We start from the raw sequence: 18,980 nt of genomic DNA, 5'->3' as shown, positions 1-18,980 counted from the left end.
TTGTAAGCACCATTTATTTGCAGGGTATTAGAAGTGGAGAATCTGCAGCTGGGAAACTCAAACCAAACATTGCGTCAAGATTTGACAGATTCCCGGATTGTACAGATCACCTTATCATCAGCCTTTGTAAAAACACCAATCACAGTGGGGAGAAACAGGACACATGTTGTGTGTGTGGATGCACCTTCAACCAATCGTTCAGCCTGTGAGACTCGTGCACCCACCTGACTCAACACTGTAAATGTTGGGACAGTGGGAATGGATGGTGTTGTACATGGAAAGTGATTCAGTCGCTCATCTCACCAACGGACAGTTGAGTAATTAGATAACAGACTTTCTCCTGTGAATATAGAGCTGGTTTATTGGGCCGTAATGTGTTTACTTATTCATCTTGTTGACTCTAAATCTTTGCCAATTATTTGATGTGATTGGTTTACATGTACGTATTTTAAAAAATATGTTTGCTGAGTGGATTCAAATACAAATTGAAATCAAGTTTGTGTGCCCCACATCTCTCTCACATCGAAGGTGAGAGAGATGTGGGGCACACGCTAAGTCCAGTATCTGAAGGTGATTAACAGACTGGGTTTTATGTTTAGTGGTCCTGGGCGTGTTATCAACACCTTCCCTGGATACCAAGGCTTGGAGATCAACTCTGGAAGGTATGGGAAACTGGGATTTGCTCCTGAGAGTAACCGAAGGTATAAGAACTGAAATAATCCAGAGTTAGAGAGGAGAAAAGGCCCAAAATGGAGCAGTCGGTAACAGGATGTCAATTAGTCTCTTATTTTGGAGTCATCAAATATCGACACACTCTGTTATTTGAAATATCAAAATATTAAACTCCAGCCCAGTTTATAGGGGTTATTAACATCAGCAGAAACAATCCCCAACTGACAGAATGAACATGATTCAGTTAGGATGTGATTAACAGCAGCAGTAACAGTAGAAACCAACCCCTGCAGTCACTTGTGAACTCGCTGGTGTCTCAGCAGGTCGGATGAATGAGTGAATCCCTTCCCACACTCAGAGCAGGTGAACAGTCTCTCCCCAGTGTGACTGTAACGATGCATTGCCAGCTTACAAGGTTGGGTTCAGTTCTGCACCCGCTGTGCGCAGAGTGAGAATAAACTCAATGAGCTGCTGATTTTCTCTGCTGGTCCAATAGGGTGAGCCCATGCTGGTCCAATAGGATGAGCCCGGGCTGGCCCAATAGGTTAAGCCTGTGCTGGCCCAATAGGGTAATGTAATGACCAGAACTGTGTGAGTACTCCAGCTGTGTCCTAACTAGTGTTTTACACAGTTCTAGCATAACCTCCAGAGGGAGATGGGAGTCTGGAACTTACTGCCTGAAAGAATAGTTGGGGCAGAAACCCTCATCGCATTTACAAAAGTACTTGGATATGCACTGGAAGTGCATTAACCTACAGGGCTACGGACCAAGAGCTGGAAAGTGGGATTTGGCTGGATAGCTCTTTTTCGGCTGCACAGACATGATGGGCCTAATGGCCTCATTCTGTGTTGTAAACTGCAATGATTCCATGTCACCAATCCTCTCCTGTCTGAAAAAACCAACCCCACAGTCACTGACACCAATCCTCTCCTGTCTGATATAAACCAACCCCACAGTCACTGACACCAATCCCCTCCTGTCTGATGTAAACCAACCCCACAGTCACTGACACCAATCCTCTCCTGTCTGATGTAAACCAATCCCACAGTCACTGACACCAATCCCCTCCTGTCTGATATAAACCAACCCCACAGTCACTGACACCAATCCCCTCCTGTCTGATGTAAACCAATCCCACAGTCACTGACACCAATCCCCTCCTGTCTGATATAAACCAACCCCACAGTCACTGACACCAATCCTCTCCTGTCTGATGTAAACCAATCCCACAGTCACTGACACCAATCCCCTCCTGTCTGATATAAACCAACCCCACAGTCACTGACACCAATCCCCTCCTGTCTGATGTAAACCAACCCCACAGTCACTGACACCAATCCCCTCCTGCCTGATATAAACCCACCCCACAGTCACTGACACCAATCCCATCCTGTCTGATATAATGTTGTGAAAGACAGTGGAAGGCCAGAAGATTGGGAATTTTTTAGAAAGCAGCAAAGGATGACAAAAAAATGATAGACAGAAAAGATAGCATAAGAACAAACTAGCAAGAAATATAAAAACAGACAGTAAGAGCATCGACAGGTATATAAAAAGGAAATGAGTAGTTAAAGTAAACGTTGGTCCCTTAGAGGATGAGACGGAAGAATTAATAACGGGAAACACGGAAATGGCAGAGATTTTGAACAAATATTTTGTATTGTTCTTCACGGTAGAGGACACTAAAAATATCCCATAATCAAGGAGCTATTGCGGTGGTGAGGGTGGGGTGAGGGGGGACTTAAAACAGTCACTATCACTAGAGATAAAGTACTCAGCAAACAAATGGGACTAAAGGTGGACAAATCCCCCGGACCTGATGGCATGCATCCTAAGGTCTTAAAAGAAGTGGCTGCAGAGATAGTGGATGTACTGGTTGTAATCTCCCAAAATTACCTGAATTCTGGAGAGGTCGCAGCAGACTGGAAAACTGCAAATGTAACACCCCTATTCAAGTAAGGAGGGAGGCAGAGATCAGGAAACCATAGACCAGTTAGCCTACCATCGGTCATTGGGAAAATACTGGAATGCATCATTAAGGAATTAGTAGCAGGACATTTAGAAAATCATGTTGCAGTCAAGCAGAGTCAGCATGGTTTTATGAAAGGGAAATCATGGTTAATAAATTTGCTGGAGTTGCTTGGCGATGTAATGAGCAGAGTGCATAAAGGAATACCAGTTGAACTTGTATATTTGCATTTCCAGAAAGCATTCGATAAGGTACCACACAAAAGGTTACTGCACAAGCTAAGAGCTCACGGGATTGGGGGTAATATATCAGAATGGATAGAGGATTGGCTAAGTAACAGAAAACAGAGAGTCGGTATAAATGGGTCATTTTCCAGTTGGCAAACTGTAACTAGTGGGGTGCTGCAGGGATCAGTGCTGGGACCTCAACTATTTACAATTTATATTAATGACTTGGATGAAGGGACCAAGTGTAACACAGTCAGATTTGCTGATGATACAAAGATAGGTGGGAAACCAAGTTGTGAGGAAGATGCAAATAATCTAGAAAGGGATATGGATAGGATAATGAGGTACCAACGATATAGGTAAAAAATGGGATGAGGTCCAACAAGCTGAATTTAGGGAGCTAGGAGTTAAATTAAAAAGTAGGACCTCAAAGGTAGTAATCTCAGGATTGTTACCAGTGCCACATGCTAGTCAGAGTAGAAATAGCAGGATAGTTAAGATGAATAAGTTTCTTGAGGAATGGTGCAAGAGAGAGGGATTCAAATTCCTGGGACATTGGAACCGGTTCTGGGGGAGGTGGGACCAATACAACCGGTCTGCACCTGGGCAGGACCGGAACTGATGTCCGAGGGGGAGTGTTTGCGAGTGCTGTTGGGGAGCGTTTAAACGAATACAGCAGGGGGATGGGAATCTATGCAGGGAGACAAAGGGAAGTAAAATGGGGGCAGAAGCAAAAGGTAGAAAGGAGATAAGGAAAAGTGGAGGGCAGAGAAATCAAAAGCAAAAATCAAAAAGGGCCACATTACAACATAATTCTAAAAGCACAAAGAGTGTTAAAAAAACAAGCCTGAAGACTGTGTCTCAATGTGAGGAGCATTCATAATAAGGCGCAAATAGCTGTTAACGGATATGATGTAATTGGGATTATGGAGACATGGCTCCAGGGAGACCAAGGCTGGTAACTTAACATCGAGGGATATTCAATATTCAGGAAGGATAGACAGAAAGGAAAAGGAGGTGGGGTAGTGTTGCTGGTTAAAGAGGAGATTAACGCAATACTAAGAAGGATATTAGCTTGGATGATGTGGAATCTTTATGGGTGGAGCTGCAGAACATCAAAGGGCAGAAAACGCGAGTGGGACTTGTGTACAGACCACCAAACAGTAGTCGGGAGGTTGGGTATGGCATCAAACAGGAAATTAGGGATGCGTGCAATAAAGGTACAACAGTTATCATGGGTGACTTTAATCTACATATCGATTGGGCTAACCAAACTGGTAGCAATACAGTGGAGGAGGACTGCCTGGAGTGTATAAGGGATGGTTTTCTCGACCAATATATCAAGGATCCAACTGGAGAGCTGGCCATCCTAGACTGGGTGTTGTGTAATGAGAGAGGATTAATTAAATTAATTAAAAATAAAAAAGGGAAGGTGGCTCAACCGTGGCTATCTAGGGAAATCAGGGATAGTATTAAAGCCAAGGAAGTGGCATACAAATTGGCCAGAAATAGTAGCGAACCTGGGGACTGGGAGAAATTTAGAACTCAGCAGAGGAGAACAAAGGGTTTGATTAGGGCAGGGAAAATGGAGTACGAGAAGAAACTTGCAGGGAACATTTAGGGGGATTGCAAAAGTTTCTATAGATATGTAAAGAGAAAAAGGTTAGTAAAGACAAACGTAGGTCCCCTGCAGTCAGAATCAGGGGAAGTCTTAATGGGGAACAAAGAAATAGCAGACCAATAGAACAAGTACTTTGGTTCGGTATTCACTAAGGAGGACACAAACAACCTTCCGGATATAAAAGGGGTCAGAGGGTCTAGTAAGGAGGAGGAACTGAGGGAAATCTTTATTAGTCGGGAAATTGTGTTGGGGAAATAGCGGATGGGATTGAGGGCCGATAAATCCCCAGGGCCTGATGGACTGCATCCCAGAGTACTCAAGGAGGTGGCCTTGGAAATAGCGGATGCATTGACAGTCATTTTCCAACATTCCATTGACTCTGGATCAGTTCCTATCAAGTGGAGGGTAGCCAATGTAACCCCACTTTTTAAAAAAGGAGGGAGAGAGAAAGCAGGGAATTATAGACCAGTCAGCCTGACCTCAGTAGTGGGTAAAATGATGGAATCAATTATTAAGGATGTCATAGCAGCGCATTTGGAAAATGGTGACATGATAGGTCCAAGTCAGCATGGATTTGTGAATGGGAGATCATGCTTGACAAATCTTCTGGAATTTTTTGAGGATGTTTCCAGTAAAGTGGACAAAGGAGAACCAGTTGATGTGGTATATTTGGACTTTCAGAAGGCTTTCGACAAGGTCCCACACAAGAGATTAATGTGCAAAGTTAAAGCACATGGGATTGGGGGCAGTGTGCTGACGTGGATTGAGAACTGGTTGTCAGACAGGAAGCAAAGAGTAGGAGTAAATGGGTACTTTTCAGAATGGCAGGCAGTGACTAGTGGGGTACCACAAGGTTCTGTGCTGGGGCCCCAGCTGTTTGCATTGTACATTAATGATTTAGACGAGGGGATTAAATGTAGTATCTCCAAATTTGCGGATGACACTAAGTTGGGTGGCAGTGTGAGCTACGAGGAGGATGCTATGAGGCTGCAGAGTGACTTGGATAGGTTAGGTGAGTGGGCAAATGCGTGGCAGATGAAGTATAACGTGGATAAATGTGAGGTTATCCACTTTGGTGGTAAAAACAGAGAGACAGACTATTATCTGAATGGTGACAGATTAGGAAAAGGGAAGATGCAACGAGACCTGGGTGTCATGGTACATCAGTCATTGAAGGTTGGCATGCAGGTACAGCAGGCGGTTAAGAAAGCAAATGGTATGTTGGCCTTCATAGCGAGGGGATTTGAGTACAGGGGCAGGGAGGTGTTGCTACAGTTGTACAGGGCCTTGGTGAGGCCACACCTGGAGTATTGTGTACAGTTTTGGTCTCCTAACTTGAGGAAGGACATTCTTGCTATTGAGGGAGTGCAGCGAAGATTCACCAGACTGATTCCCGGGATGGTGGGACTGACCTATCAAGAAAGACTGGATCAACTGGGCTTGTATTCACTGGAGTTCAGAAGAGTGAGAGGGGACCTCATAGAAACGTTTAAAATTCTGACGGGTTTGGACAGGTTGGATGCAGGAAGAATGTTCTCAATGTTGGGGAAGTCCAGAACCAGGGGTCAGCCATTTAGGACCGAGATGAGGAGAAACTTCTTCACTCAGAGAGTGGTGAACCTGTGGAATTCTCTACCACAGAAAGTAGTTGAGGCCAATTCACTAAATATATTCAAAAGGGAGTTAGATGAAGTCCTTACTACTCGGGGATCAAGGGGTATGGCGTGAAAGCAGGAAGGGGGTACTGAAGTTTCATGTTCAGCCATGAACTCATTGAATGGCGGTGCAGGCTAGAAGGGCTGAATGGCCTGCTCCTCCACCTATTTTCTATGTTTCTATGTTTCTATTAGCAATCTTGTTGTGCGAGGCCCCTTGGGGAAGAGTGACATTAATATGGCAGAATTCTTCATTAGAATGGATAGTGACACAGTTAATTCAAAGACTAGTGTCCTGAACTTTCAGAAAGGTACCTTCGATGGTATGAGACGTGAATTGGCTAGGATAGACTGGTGAATGATACTTAAAAGGTTGACGGTGGATAGGCAATGGCGGACATTTAAAGATCACATGGATGAACTTCAACAATTGTATCCTTGTCTGGCGTAAAAATAAAATGGGAAAGGTGGCTCAACCGTGGCTAACAAAGGAAATTAGGGATAGTGTTAAATGCAAAAAAGAGGCATATAAATTCGACAGAAAAAGCAGCACACCTGAGGACTGGGAGAAATTTAGAACTCAGCAGAGGACAAAGGGTTTAATTAGGAGGGGGAAAATCATCATCATCGGCAGTCCCTCGAAACGAGGATGACTTGCTTCCACGCCAAAAAAGGATGAGTTCACAGGTGTTTCATTAAAGGACCTAATATTCCAGGTCCCGAACTACATCCTGAAGGGAGGAAGATGCCTGTGCATGGATTTTTTTAATGTGTGGTGGCTGTTGCACAGAAGCCACCACACGGGCTTGACAGAGCTAGGTCTTGGTCCAGTGGCGAGGATTAACCAGGATGACTGGAGACTAGCTCTGCTGCATGGACCTCGTGCACACAAATATCGCAGTGTGGGCTGGCCCATGTTGCCCCTGGGCTCGCGGCCCCGAACTCACGCCTCTCCTGGGCCCCAATCACGTCCCTCCACAGTCTCTCGCCGCTTCTTCGCCCCGACCTCGCTGCTCCTGCTGCACCGACCCACCTTCCAATCATCAACCTGGACCTTGATGATGTCACTCTTTGCTACCTTTGCAGCTCGCGCTGCTCCCTGAAGCTGCATGCCCCCATGCTGCTCCCTGGGCCACATGCTGCTCCTTTTATGGCCCCGACCTGCCATAATATACCCCGATCCTCCAATATAACACGGACAGGATATCCTGTCATTTATCACATTGCTGTTTGTGGGAGCTTGCTGTGTTCAAATTGGCTGCTGCGTTTTCCACATTACAACAGTGACTACACTCCAAAAGTACTTCATTGGCTGTAAAGCGTTTGAGATGTTTGGTGGACATGAAAGGCGCTATATCAATGCAAGTCTTTCTTTCTTAATACAAAAACAAAATACTGCAGATTCTGAAATCTGAAATAATAACAAACTGTTGGAAATCTCAGCAGGTCAGGCAACATCTGAGAGAAAGAATAGAGTATGAGAGGAAGCTTGCAGGAAACATAAAAACTGACTGCAAAAGCTTCTATAGATATGTGAAGAGAAAAAGATTAGTGAAAACAAACGTAAGTTGCTTCTAGTCAGAATCAGGTGAATTTATAATGGGGAACAAAGAAATGGCAGACCAATTAAACAAATACTTTGGTCTATCTTCACGAAGGAAGACACAAATAACCTTTCAGAAATATTAGGGGCCCGAGCGTCTAGCGAGAAGGGGGAACTGAAGGAAATCCTGATTAGTCAGGAAATTTTGTTATGGAAATTTATGGGATTGAAGGCCGATAAATCCCCAGGGCCTGATAGTCTGCATCTCAGAGTACTTAAGGAAATGGCCCTCGAAATAGTGGATGCATTGGTGGTCATTTTCCATCATTCTATCGACTCTGGATCAGTTCCTATGGATTTAAGGGTAGCAAGTGTAATAACACTTTTTTTTACAAGGGAGAGAGAAAACAGGGAATTATAGACCGGTTAGCCTGACATCAGTAGTGGGCAAAATGTTGGAATCAATCATTAAAGATGTAATAGCAGCGCATTTGGAAAGCAGTGACAGGATCGGTCCAAGTCAGCATGAATTTATGAAAGGGAAATCATGCTTGACAAATCTTCTAGAATTTTTTGAGGATGTAACTAGTAGAGTGGACAAGGGAGAACCAGTGGATGTGGTGTATTTGGACTTTCAAAAGCTTTTGACAATGTCCCACAAAAGAGATTAGTGTGCAAAATTAAAGCACATGGTATTGGGGGTAATGTATTGACGTGGTTGGCAGACAGGAAGCAAAGAGTAGGCATAAATGGGTTCTTTTCAGAATGGCAGGTAGTGACTAGTGAGGTACCGTAAGGTTCAGTGCTGGGACCTCAGCTATTTACAATATACATTAATGATTTAGACAAAGGAATTGAATGTAATCTCTCCAAGTTTGCAGATGACACTAAGCTGGGTGGCAGTGTGAGCTGTGAGGAGGATGCTAAGAGGTTGCAGGGTGGCTTGGACAGGTTGCATGAGTGGGCAAATGCATGGCAGATGCAGTATGATGTAGATAAATGTGAGGTTATCCACTTTGGTGGCAAAAACATGAAGGCAGAATGTTACCTGAATGGTGACAGATTAGGAAAAGGGGAGGTGCATCGAGACCTGGGTGTCATGGTAAATCAGTCATTGAAAGTTGGCATACAGGTACAGCAGGCAGTGAAGAAGGCAAATGGCATGTTGGCCTTCATAGCGAGAGGATTTGAGTATAGCAGTGAGGTCTTACTGCAGTTCTACAGGGCCTTGGTGAGGCCACACCTTGAATATTGTGTAGTTTTGGTCTCCTAATCTGAGGATGGACATTCTTGCTATTGATGAGGGAGTGCAGCGAAGGTTCACCAGACTGATTCCTGGGATGGCAGGGCTGACATATGAAGAAAGACTGGATCGACTCGGCTTATATTCACTGGAATTTAGAAGAATGAGAGGGGATCTCATGAAAACATGTAAAATTCTGATGGGATTTGACAGGTTAGATGCAGGAAGAATGTTCCGGATGTTCGGGAAGTCCAGAACCAGGAGTCACAGTCTAAGGATAAGGGGTAAGCCAATTAAGACTGAGATGAGGAGAAACTTCTTCACTCAGAGAATTGTGAACCTGTGGAATTCTCTACCACAGAAAGTTGTTGAGGCCAGTTCGTTAGATATATTCAACAGGGGATTAGATGTGGCACTTACAGCTAAAGGGATCAAGGGATGTGGGGAGAAAACATTGAATGGTGGTGCAGGCTCGAAGAGCCGAATGGCCTACTCCTGCACCTATTTTCTATGTTTCTGTGAGCGAGCAAAAATCTGTCAGTTGGACTATAACGTGGTAAAATGTCAGGTTATCCCCTTTGGTAGGAAAAAGATAAAACAAAATTATTATTTAAATGAGGACTATTACAAAATGCTGTGGTACAGAGGGATCTGGAGGTTCTTGTACATGAAACTCAAAAAGTTAGCATGCAAGTACAGCATGTAATCAGGAAGGCAAATGGAATGCTGGCCTTTATTGCAAGGGGGATGGAGTATGAAAGTAGGGAAGTCCTGCTACACCTGTACAGGGCCTTGGTAAGACCACACCTGGAGTACTGCGCACAGTTTTCGTCTGGACTTGTCTCTATTCCCGTGCCGAGGGGATTGCTACACCAGATGGGAGGGGCAACATTTAGGGACACGGATTCCCCACCAATTCCCATTCCCCTTCTTTCTGGTGGATAATGGAGGGGCCACTGTGTGTAATGTGCAAGTCAATAAGAATTGTCAGCAACCTCTTTCTACTTGGACATTTTATTCAGTAGAAACTTTCACACACTATTGCAGATTTTGTACCAAAAATCAATTTAGGATTAAAGTAAAAGTTCATAATTTTATTGCAAACTAACTTTCTGTTGAGAGTTGCTGAATTAAGGGGAAAGATAACCCACAGCTTTTCTTAAATGGACACTGCAGCCCCAAGAACACAATCAGCAATATATCCAGAATATTAAAGTCCAGCCCAGTTACAGGGTTATTAACATCAGCAGAAACAAACCCCAACTGTCAGAATGAACATGGTTCAGTCGGGATGTGATTAACAGCAGCAATAACAGCAGATTCCAACCCCTGCAGTCACTTGTAAACTCGCATGTGTATCAGCAGGGTGGATGACCGAGTGAATCCCTTCCCACACTCAGAGCAGGTGAATGGCCTCTCCCCAGTGTGAACTCGCTGGTGTTTCAGCAAGTCAGATGACTGAGTGAATCCCTTCCCACACTCAGAGCAGGTGAACGGCCTCTCCCCAGAGTGAACTCGCTGATGTTTCAGCAGTTGTGATGAACAAGTGAATCGCTTCCCACACTCAGAGCAGGTGAACGGCCTCTCCCCAGTGTGAACTCGCTGGTGTTTCAGCAGTTGGGATGAACAAGTAAATCCTTTCCCACACTCAGAGCAGGTGAACGGCCTCTCCCCAGTGTGAACTCGCTGGTGATTTCCAAGGTTGTGTGACACATTGAATCCTTTCCCACACTCAGGGCAGGTGAACGGTCTCTCCCCAGTGTGAAGTCGCTGGTGTGTCAGTAGGTTGGATGACGTAGTGAATCCCTTCCCACACTTTGAGCAGGTGAATGGCCTCTCCCCAGTGTGAACTCGCTGGTGTGTCAGCAGGTGGGATGACTGAGTAAATCCCTTCCCACACTCAGAGCAGGTGAACGGTCTCTCACCGGTGTGAGCTCGCCGGTGAGCTACAAGTTGGGATGACCCAGTGAATCCCTTCCCACACTCTGAGCAGGTGAACGGCCTCTATCCAGTGTGACTGCGTCGATGAATTTCCAGCTCCGACGGTGATCTGAATACCTTCCCACAGTCACATTTCCACGGTTTCTCCATGGTGCGCTTATCCTTGTGACTCTCCATGGTTGGACGATGGGTTGAAGCCTCGCCCACGCACACAACACGTTTATAGTTTCTCCGCGCTGTGAATGGTGCGATGTTTTTTCAGGCTGTGTAACTGGTTAAAGCTCTTTCCACAGGCAGTGCACTGGAACACTCACTCGGGTGTGTGTGTCTCGGTGCTTTTCCAGTCATACTGATGTTTGAAATCTTTTCCCACAGGCAGAACAGACAAACATTTCTCCTTCCACTTTCAAAGACCGATGATATTCAGGTCCTGATGAATGGAGTGACCGTGTCAGATCTTGATGTGATGTTTGGTTTGTGTTTCCTGTCTGAAAATCTCCCCTTCTAATATTCTGTAAAAGGAGATAACAAAATTCATCGCTGTCAGTACAAGACAGAAATTCAGGATAGACACATCTAGTTTCCATGGAATATTCTTTCCTCTCTTGTTCTTCCAAAGCTGTAAATCCCTGTCCCACACATTGTCCCCCTTGTTGTGCTGAAATCCAAACCTATCGCACATTTCTAGACCGTTTCTCCTCCACTCCCATTTTTCACCACCAATTCTGGCTGGGTTCAGGTCTACACTCACTGGTTCCCATCCCTCTCCACCCCTGAAGGTGCTGACTCTGTCTGGGTTCAGTTCTACCCTCACTGGTTCCCCTCCCTCTCCACCCCTGAAGGTGCTGACTATGGCTGGACCCAGTTCCACATTCACTGGTTTCCCTCCCTCTCGTTATCTAAAAGTGCTGACTCTAGCTTTGAGGAACAGGGTGAATGAAGGGAAACCAGTGGATGTGGTGTATTTGGACTTACAGAAGATATTTGACAAGGTGCCACATAAAAGGTTACCGCACAAGATAAAAGTTCACGGGGTTGGGGGGTAATATATTCGCATGTATGGAGGATTGGTTAAGTAAAAGAAAACAGAGATTCGGGATAAATTCTCGGGTTGGCAATCAGTAACTAGTGGGGTGTTGCAGGAATCAGTGTTGGGACCCCAACTATTTACAATCTAGATGAATGAATTGGATGAAGGGACTGAGTGTAATGTAGCCAAGATGGGAGGAAATGCAATGTGCGAGGAGAACACAAAAAACCTGAAAAAAGACATAGACAGGCTAAGTGAGTGGGCAAAAATTTGGCAGATGGAGTATAATGTTGGAAAGTGTGAGGTTATGCAGTTTGGTAGAAAAAAATTTGAAGAGCATGTTATTATTTAAATGGAGAAAAATGTGCAGTACAACGGGATCTGGGGAGTCCTGCTGAATGAAACATTAGTATGCAGGTACAGCAAGTGAACAGGAAGGCCAATGGAATCTTGACCTTTATTGCAAAGGGGATGGAGTATAAAAACATTGAAGTATTGCTACAGTTATACAGGGTATTGGTGAGGCCACACCTGGAATACTGAGTACAGTTTTGGTTTCCATATCTAAGAAAGGAGATACTTGCTTTGGAGGCAGTTCAGAGAAGGTTCACAAGGTTGATTCCGGAGATGAGGGGGTTAACTTATGAGGAAAGGTTCAGAAGGTTGGGCCTCTACTCATTGGAATTCAGACGAATGAGAGGTGATCTTATTGAAACGTATAAGATTATGAGGGGGCTTGACAAGGTGGATGCAGAGAGAATGTTTCAACTGATAGGGGAGACTAGAACTAGAGGGCATAATCTTAGAATAAGGGGCCGCCCATTTAAAACTGAGATGAGGAGAAATTTCTTCCCTCAAAGGGTTGTAAATCTGTGCAATTTGCTGCCTCAGAGAGCTGTGGAAGCTGGGTCATTGAATAAATTTAAGACAGAGATAGACAATTTCTTAACTGATAAGGGAATAAGGGGTTAGGGGGAGCAGACAGAGAAGTGGACCTGAGTCCATGATCGGCTCAACCATGATCGTATTAAATAGTGGAGCAGACTCGAGGGGCCATATGGCCTACTCCTGCTATTATTTCTTATGTTCTTATGCTGACTCTGTCTGGGTTCAGTTCTGCACTCACTGGTTCCCCTCCCTCCCCTCCCCTGATGGTGCTGACTCTGGCTGGGTTCAGTTCTACACTCACTGGTTCCCCAGCCTCTGCTTCCTTGATGGTGCGGACACTGGCTGGGTTCAGTTCTTCAATCACACTTTCCCCACCCTCTGCTCCCCTAAAGGTGCTGACTGTGGCTGGATTCAGTTCTGCACTCACTGGTTCCCCAGCCTCTGCTTCCTTGATGGTGCGGACACTGGCTGGGTTCAGTTCTTCAATCACACTTTCCCATCCTCTGCTCCCTAAAGGTGCTGACTGTGGCTGGATTCAGTTCTGCACTCACTGGTTCCCCTCCCCTGATGGTGCTGACTCTGGCTGGGTTTAATTCTACAATAACTGGTTTCCTCTCCCTCTCCTCCTCTGAAGTGCTGGCTAACTTAGATCTGGTCCTGTGTAATGAGATAGGATTAATAAACAATCTCCGAATAAAGGAGCACCTTGGAATGAGTGATCATAGCATGGTTGAATTTCAAATTGATATGGAGAGCGAGAAATTTGGATTTCAAACCAGCGTTCTAAGCTTAAATGATGGCGACTACATAGGTATGAGGGCAGATTGGGCAAAGGTGGACTGGGAAAATAGATTAAAGTGTAGGACGGTTAAATTGTAGGGCCAAATTACAGCAAAATTCTAAAGGGGCAAAGTGTGTTCAAAAGACAAGCCTGAAGGCTCTGTGCCTCACGCGACGAGTATTCGGAATAAGGTGGACGAATTAACTGTGCAGATAGCTGTTAATGGATATGATGTAATTGACATCACGGAGACATGGCTCTCGGGTGACCAAGGCTGGGAACTCAACATCCAGGGGTATTCAACATTCAGGAAGGATAGATAGAATGGAAAAGGAGGTGGGGTGGCGTTGCTGGTTAAAGAGAAAATTAACGCAATAGTAAGGAAGGACATTAGCTTGGATGATGTGGAATTAGTATGGATGGAGCTACGGAATACCAAAGGGCAGAAAACGCTAGTGGGAGTTATGTAAAGAACACCAAACAGTAGTAGTGAGGTTGGGGACAGCATCAAACAAGAAATTAGGGATGCGTGCAATAAAGGTACAGCAATTATCATGAGCGATTTTAATCTACATATTGATTGGGCTAACCAAACTGGTTGCAATGCGGTGGAGGAGGATTTCCTGGAGTCTTTTACAGATGGTTTTCTAGACCAATATGTCGAGGAACCAACCAGAGGGCTGGCCATCCGAGACTGAATGATGTGTAATGAGAGAGGACTAATTAGCAATCTTGTTGTGCGAGGCCCGTTGGGGAAGATTGAGAATATGGTAGAATTCTTTATTAAGATGGAGAATGACACATTTTTGAGCGATAAGGGAGTAGAGGGTTATGTGGAGCAGATGGGGAATTGGAGCCGAGTCCATGATCGGATCAGCCATGATCTTATTGAATGGGGAGCAGACTCAAGGGTTTCAAATGCTCCTTTTTCTTATGTTCAAGAGTTTCCCCTCCACTCCCAGTTTTCACCACCGATTCTGGCTGCGTTGAGTTCCCCACTCACGTTCTCCTCCCCTGAAGGTGCTGACTCTGGCTGGGTTCAGTTCCAGACACTGACATCATTCACTTTGTTCCTGCACCAACATGGCTGCGCATGTGCTGTGCTACTCACTGAATATCGATGGCGGACCGTTGAACCTGATTTCCTACACAAACATGGCCGCCGTTAACCTGGGCCTGTGACCGGGAGAAAGCCCCGAAGCTGCAACCGACGATATTCCGGTTATTATTCCGGGCTTGCGGCGGGCACCGGTTGTTTATGAAGCCTCTCCGGCTCTCCGCTGGTTCATTACTCCGCTCCGTCCCGCTGAAAAGGACACTTCTCAACAGCCTGTCCAAAACGTGTTGCCTTCGCCATTACCCGCACCGCGCATGCTCCTAAGGCCCCACACCTACCGCCAGGACCCGCGCCTGCGCACTGAGCTCCCGTAGTCTGGGTGCAGCACATTCTTCCCCGCGCGGTATGCTGGGTACATAAGACCATGAGAAATAGGAGCAGGAGTCGGCCCTCCGGCCTCCCGAGCCTGCTCCCCATTCAATAAGATTATAGCTGATCTGATCATAGAGTCAGCTCCACTTCCCAGGCTCCCCAGAGCCCTTTACTCCCTTATCGCTCAAAAATCTGTCTATCTCCGCCTTAAATATATTCAATGAACCAGCCGCCACTGCTCTCAAGGGCAGAGAATTCCACAGATTTACAACCCTCTGAGAAAAGAAATTCCTCCTCATCTCAGTTTTAAATGGGCTGAGGAGAAAGGCTGCATTTGTGAATAGAACAGGATTTACTGTGATTGCATTGGGTATTGAACCATGTTCATTCTGGCAGCTCTTGTTCGTTTCTGATGATCATAATAACCCCTATATCTGAGCTGGAAATTAATACCCTGCATAAATTTTGAATAAATTATCTGTGTTTCAAATATTTGATTGCTCCGTGATCACAGGAGACCAATTGATGTTCCATTTTAGTGCTTTTTCTTAATCTAACTTATGTCGCTTCTCACCTTGTTTGCCTTCTATCATATCAAACACCAAACTTGTTCTGTTTGAGGCCCTACGAGACGAATTTAGGGAGCTAGAAGCTAAATTAAAAAGTAGGACCACAAAGGTAGTAATCTCAGAATTGCTACTAATGCCACGTGCTAGTCAGAGTAGGAAACACAGGATAACCCAGATGAATACGTGGCTTGAGCAATGGTGCAGAAGGGAGGGATTCAAATTCCTAGGATATTGGAACCAGTTCTGGGGGAGGTGGGACCAGTACAATTGACCTGCACCTGGGAAGGACTGGAACCAATGTCCTTGGGGGAGTGTTTGCTAGTGCTCTTGGGGATGGGTTACGGGGATGGGAACCTATGCAGGGAGGCAGAGGGAAGTAGAATAGGGGCTGAAGCAAAAACATTGTAAATGTCAACAATTGTAATTAATTGCTGTTTAGAGGGCAGTGTCATTTATTTAGAATTTTGTACATCAACAACAATACCAGGAATCAGTGAGTGTAGATGAATGGAGTAGAATGCAGGAGTAGAAAGAAGAAAAGTAAAAGTGGAGGGCAGAGAAACCCAAGACAAAAAGCAAAAAGGGCCACATTACAGCAAAATTCTAAAGGGGAAAAGTGTGTTAAAAAGACAAGCCTGAAGGCTCTGTGCCTCAATGCGAGGAGTATTCATAATAAGGTGGACGAATTAACTGCACAGATAGCTGTTGACAGATATGATGTAATTGGCATCACGGAGACATGGCTCCAAGGTGACCAAGGCTGGGAACTCAACATCCAGGGGTATTCAACATTCAGGAAGGATAGACAGAATGGAAAAGGAGGTGGGGTGGCGTTGCTGGTTAAAGAGTAAATTAACGCAATAGTAAGGACGGACATTAGCTTGGATGATGTGGAATCAGTATGGATGGAGCTACGGAATACCAAAGGGCTGAAAATACTAGTGGGAGTTCAGATCAGCCATGATCTTGTTGAATGGTGGAGCAGGCTCGAGGGGCTAGATGGCCTACTCCTGTTCCTATGAAAGGTAACTTCGATGGTATGAGATATGAATAGGCTAGAATAGACTGGTGCATGATACTTAAAGGGTTGATGGTGGCTTGGCAATGGCAAACATTTAAAGATCACATTGATGAACTTCAACAATTGTACATACCTGTCTGGAGTAAAAATAAAACGGGGAAAGTGGCTCAACCGTGGCTAACAAGTGAAATTAAATATAGTGTTCAATCCAAGGAAGAAGCATATAAACTGGTCAGATAAAGCAGCAAATGCCAGGACTGGGAGAATTTTATAATTCAACAGAGGAGGACAAAGGGTTTCATTAGGAGTCGGAAAATAGAGTTTGAGAGGAAGCTTGCTGGGAACATAAAAACTGGCTGCAAAAGCTTCGAGAGATATGTGAAGAGAAAAAGATTAGTGAAGACAAACGTAGGCCCCGTGCAGTCAGATTCTGGTGAATTTATAATGGGGAACAAAGAAAGGGCGGACGAGTTGAACAGATACTTTGGTTCTGTCTTCACAAAGAAAGACACCAATAACCTTCCGGAAATACTCGCGCACCAAGGGTCAAGTGAGAAGGAGGAGCTGAAGGAAATCCTTATTAGTGGGAAATTGTGTTAGGGAAATTGATGGGATTGAAGACCGATAAATCCCCGGAGCTTGATAGTCTGCATCCCAGGCTATTTAAGGAAGTGGCCCTAGAAATAGTGGATGCATTGGTGATCATTTTCCAACAGTTTATCGACTCTGGATCAGTTCCTATGGACTGGAGGGTAGCTAAAGTAACACCACATTTTTAAAAAGGAGGGAGAGAGAAAACGGGAAATTATAGACCGGTTAGCCTGACATCAGTAGTGGCGAAAATGTTGGAATAAATTATTAAAGATGAAATAACAGCGCATTTGGAAAGCAGTAAAAGGATCAGTTCAAGTCAGCATGGATTTATGAAAGGGAAATCATGCTTAACAAATCTTCTAGAATTCTTTGAGGATGTAACTGGTAAAGTGGACAAGGGAGAACCAGTGGATGTGGTGTATTTGGACTTTCAAAAGGCTTTTCACAAGGTCCCACACAAGAGATTGGTGTGCAAAATTAAAGCAAATGGTATTGAGAGTAATGTACTGGCATGGATAGAGAACTGGTTGGCAGACAAGAAGGAGAGAATCGGGATAAACGAGTCCTTTTCGGAATGGCAGGCAGTGACTAGTGGGGTGCCGCAGGACTCAATGTTGGTATGCCAGCTATTTACAATATACATTAATGATTTAGATGAAGTAATTGAGTGTAATATCTCCAAGTTTGCAGATGACACTAAACTGGGTGGTGGTGTGAGCTGTGAGGAGGACGCTAATAGGCTGCAGGGTGACTTTAAAAGGTTAGGTGAGTGGGCAAACTCATGGCAGATGCAGTATAATGTGGATAAATGTGAGCTTATCCACTTTGGTGGAAAAAACATGAAGGCAGAATATTATCTGAATGGCGGCACATTAGGAAAGGGGAGATGCAACGAGACCTGGGTATCATGGTACATCAGTCATTGAAAGTTGGCATGCAGGTACAGCAGGTGGTGAAGAAGGCAAATGGTATGTGGGCGTTCATAGCTAGGGGATTTGAGTATAGGAGCAGGGAGGCTTACTGCAGTTGTACAGGGCCTTAGTGAGGCCTCACCTGCCATATTAGTCTAACCCCTCCCCAACAGCACTAGCAAACACTCCACCTGGGACATTGGTTCCGGTCCTTCCCAGGTGCAGATCAATTGTACTGGTCCCACCTCCCCAGAACTGGTTCCAATATCCCAGAAATTTGAATCCCTCCCTTCTGCACCACTGCTCAAGCCACATATTCATCTGAGCTACCTTGTGCTTCCTACTCTGACTAGCACGTGGCATTGGTAGCAATCCTGAGATTACTATCTTTGAGGTCCTACTTTTTAATTTAGCTCCTTGCTCCCTAAAATCGTCTCATAGGACCTCAACCAGAACAAGTTTGGGGTTTGATATGATAGAAGGCAAACTAGGTGAGAAGTGACATAAGTTAGATTGAGAAAAAGCACTAAAATGGAATATCAATTGGTAGAAACATAGAAACATAGAAACATAGAAAATAGATGCAGGAGTCGGCCATTCGGCCCTTCGAGCCTGCACCGCCATTCAATGAGTTCATGGCTGAACATGCAACCTCAGTACCCCATTCCTGCTTTCTCGCCATACCCCTTGATCCCCCAGCCTTTCTTGATATGTCAGTCCCGCCATCCCGGGAATCAGTCTGGTGAACCTTCGCTGCACTCCCTCAATAGCAAGAATGTCCTTCCTCAAGTTAGGAGACCAAAACTGTGCACAATACTCCAGGTGTGGCCTCACCAAGGCCCTGTAGAACTGTAGCAATACCTCCCTGCCCTGTGATCACGGAGC

The sequence above is a fragment of the Pristiophorus japonicus genome, unplaced genomic scaffold (assembly GCF_044704955.1).
Source record: "Pristiophorus japonicus isolate sPriJap1 unplaced genomic scaffold, sPriJap1.hap1 HAP1_SCAFFOLD_298, whole genome shotgun sequence".
NCBI classification, from domain to species: Eukaryota; Metazoa; Chordata; class Chondrichthyes; family Pristiophoridae; genus Pristiophorus; species Pristiophorus japonicus.
Note: the sequence above shows the minus strand (reverse complement) of the source record.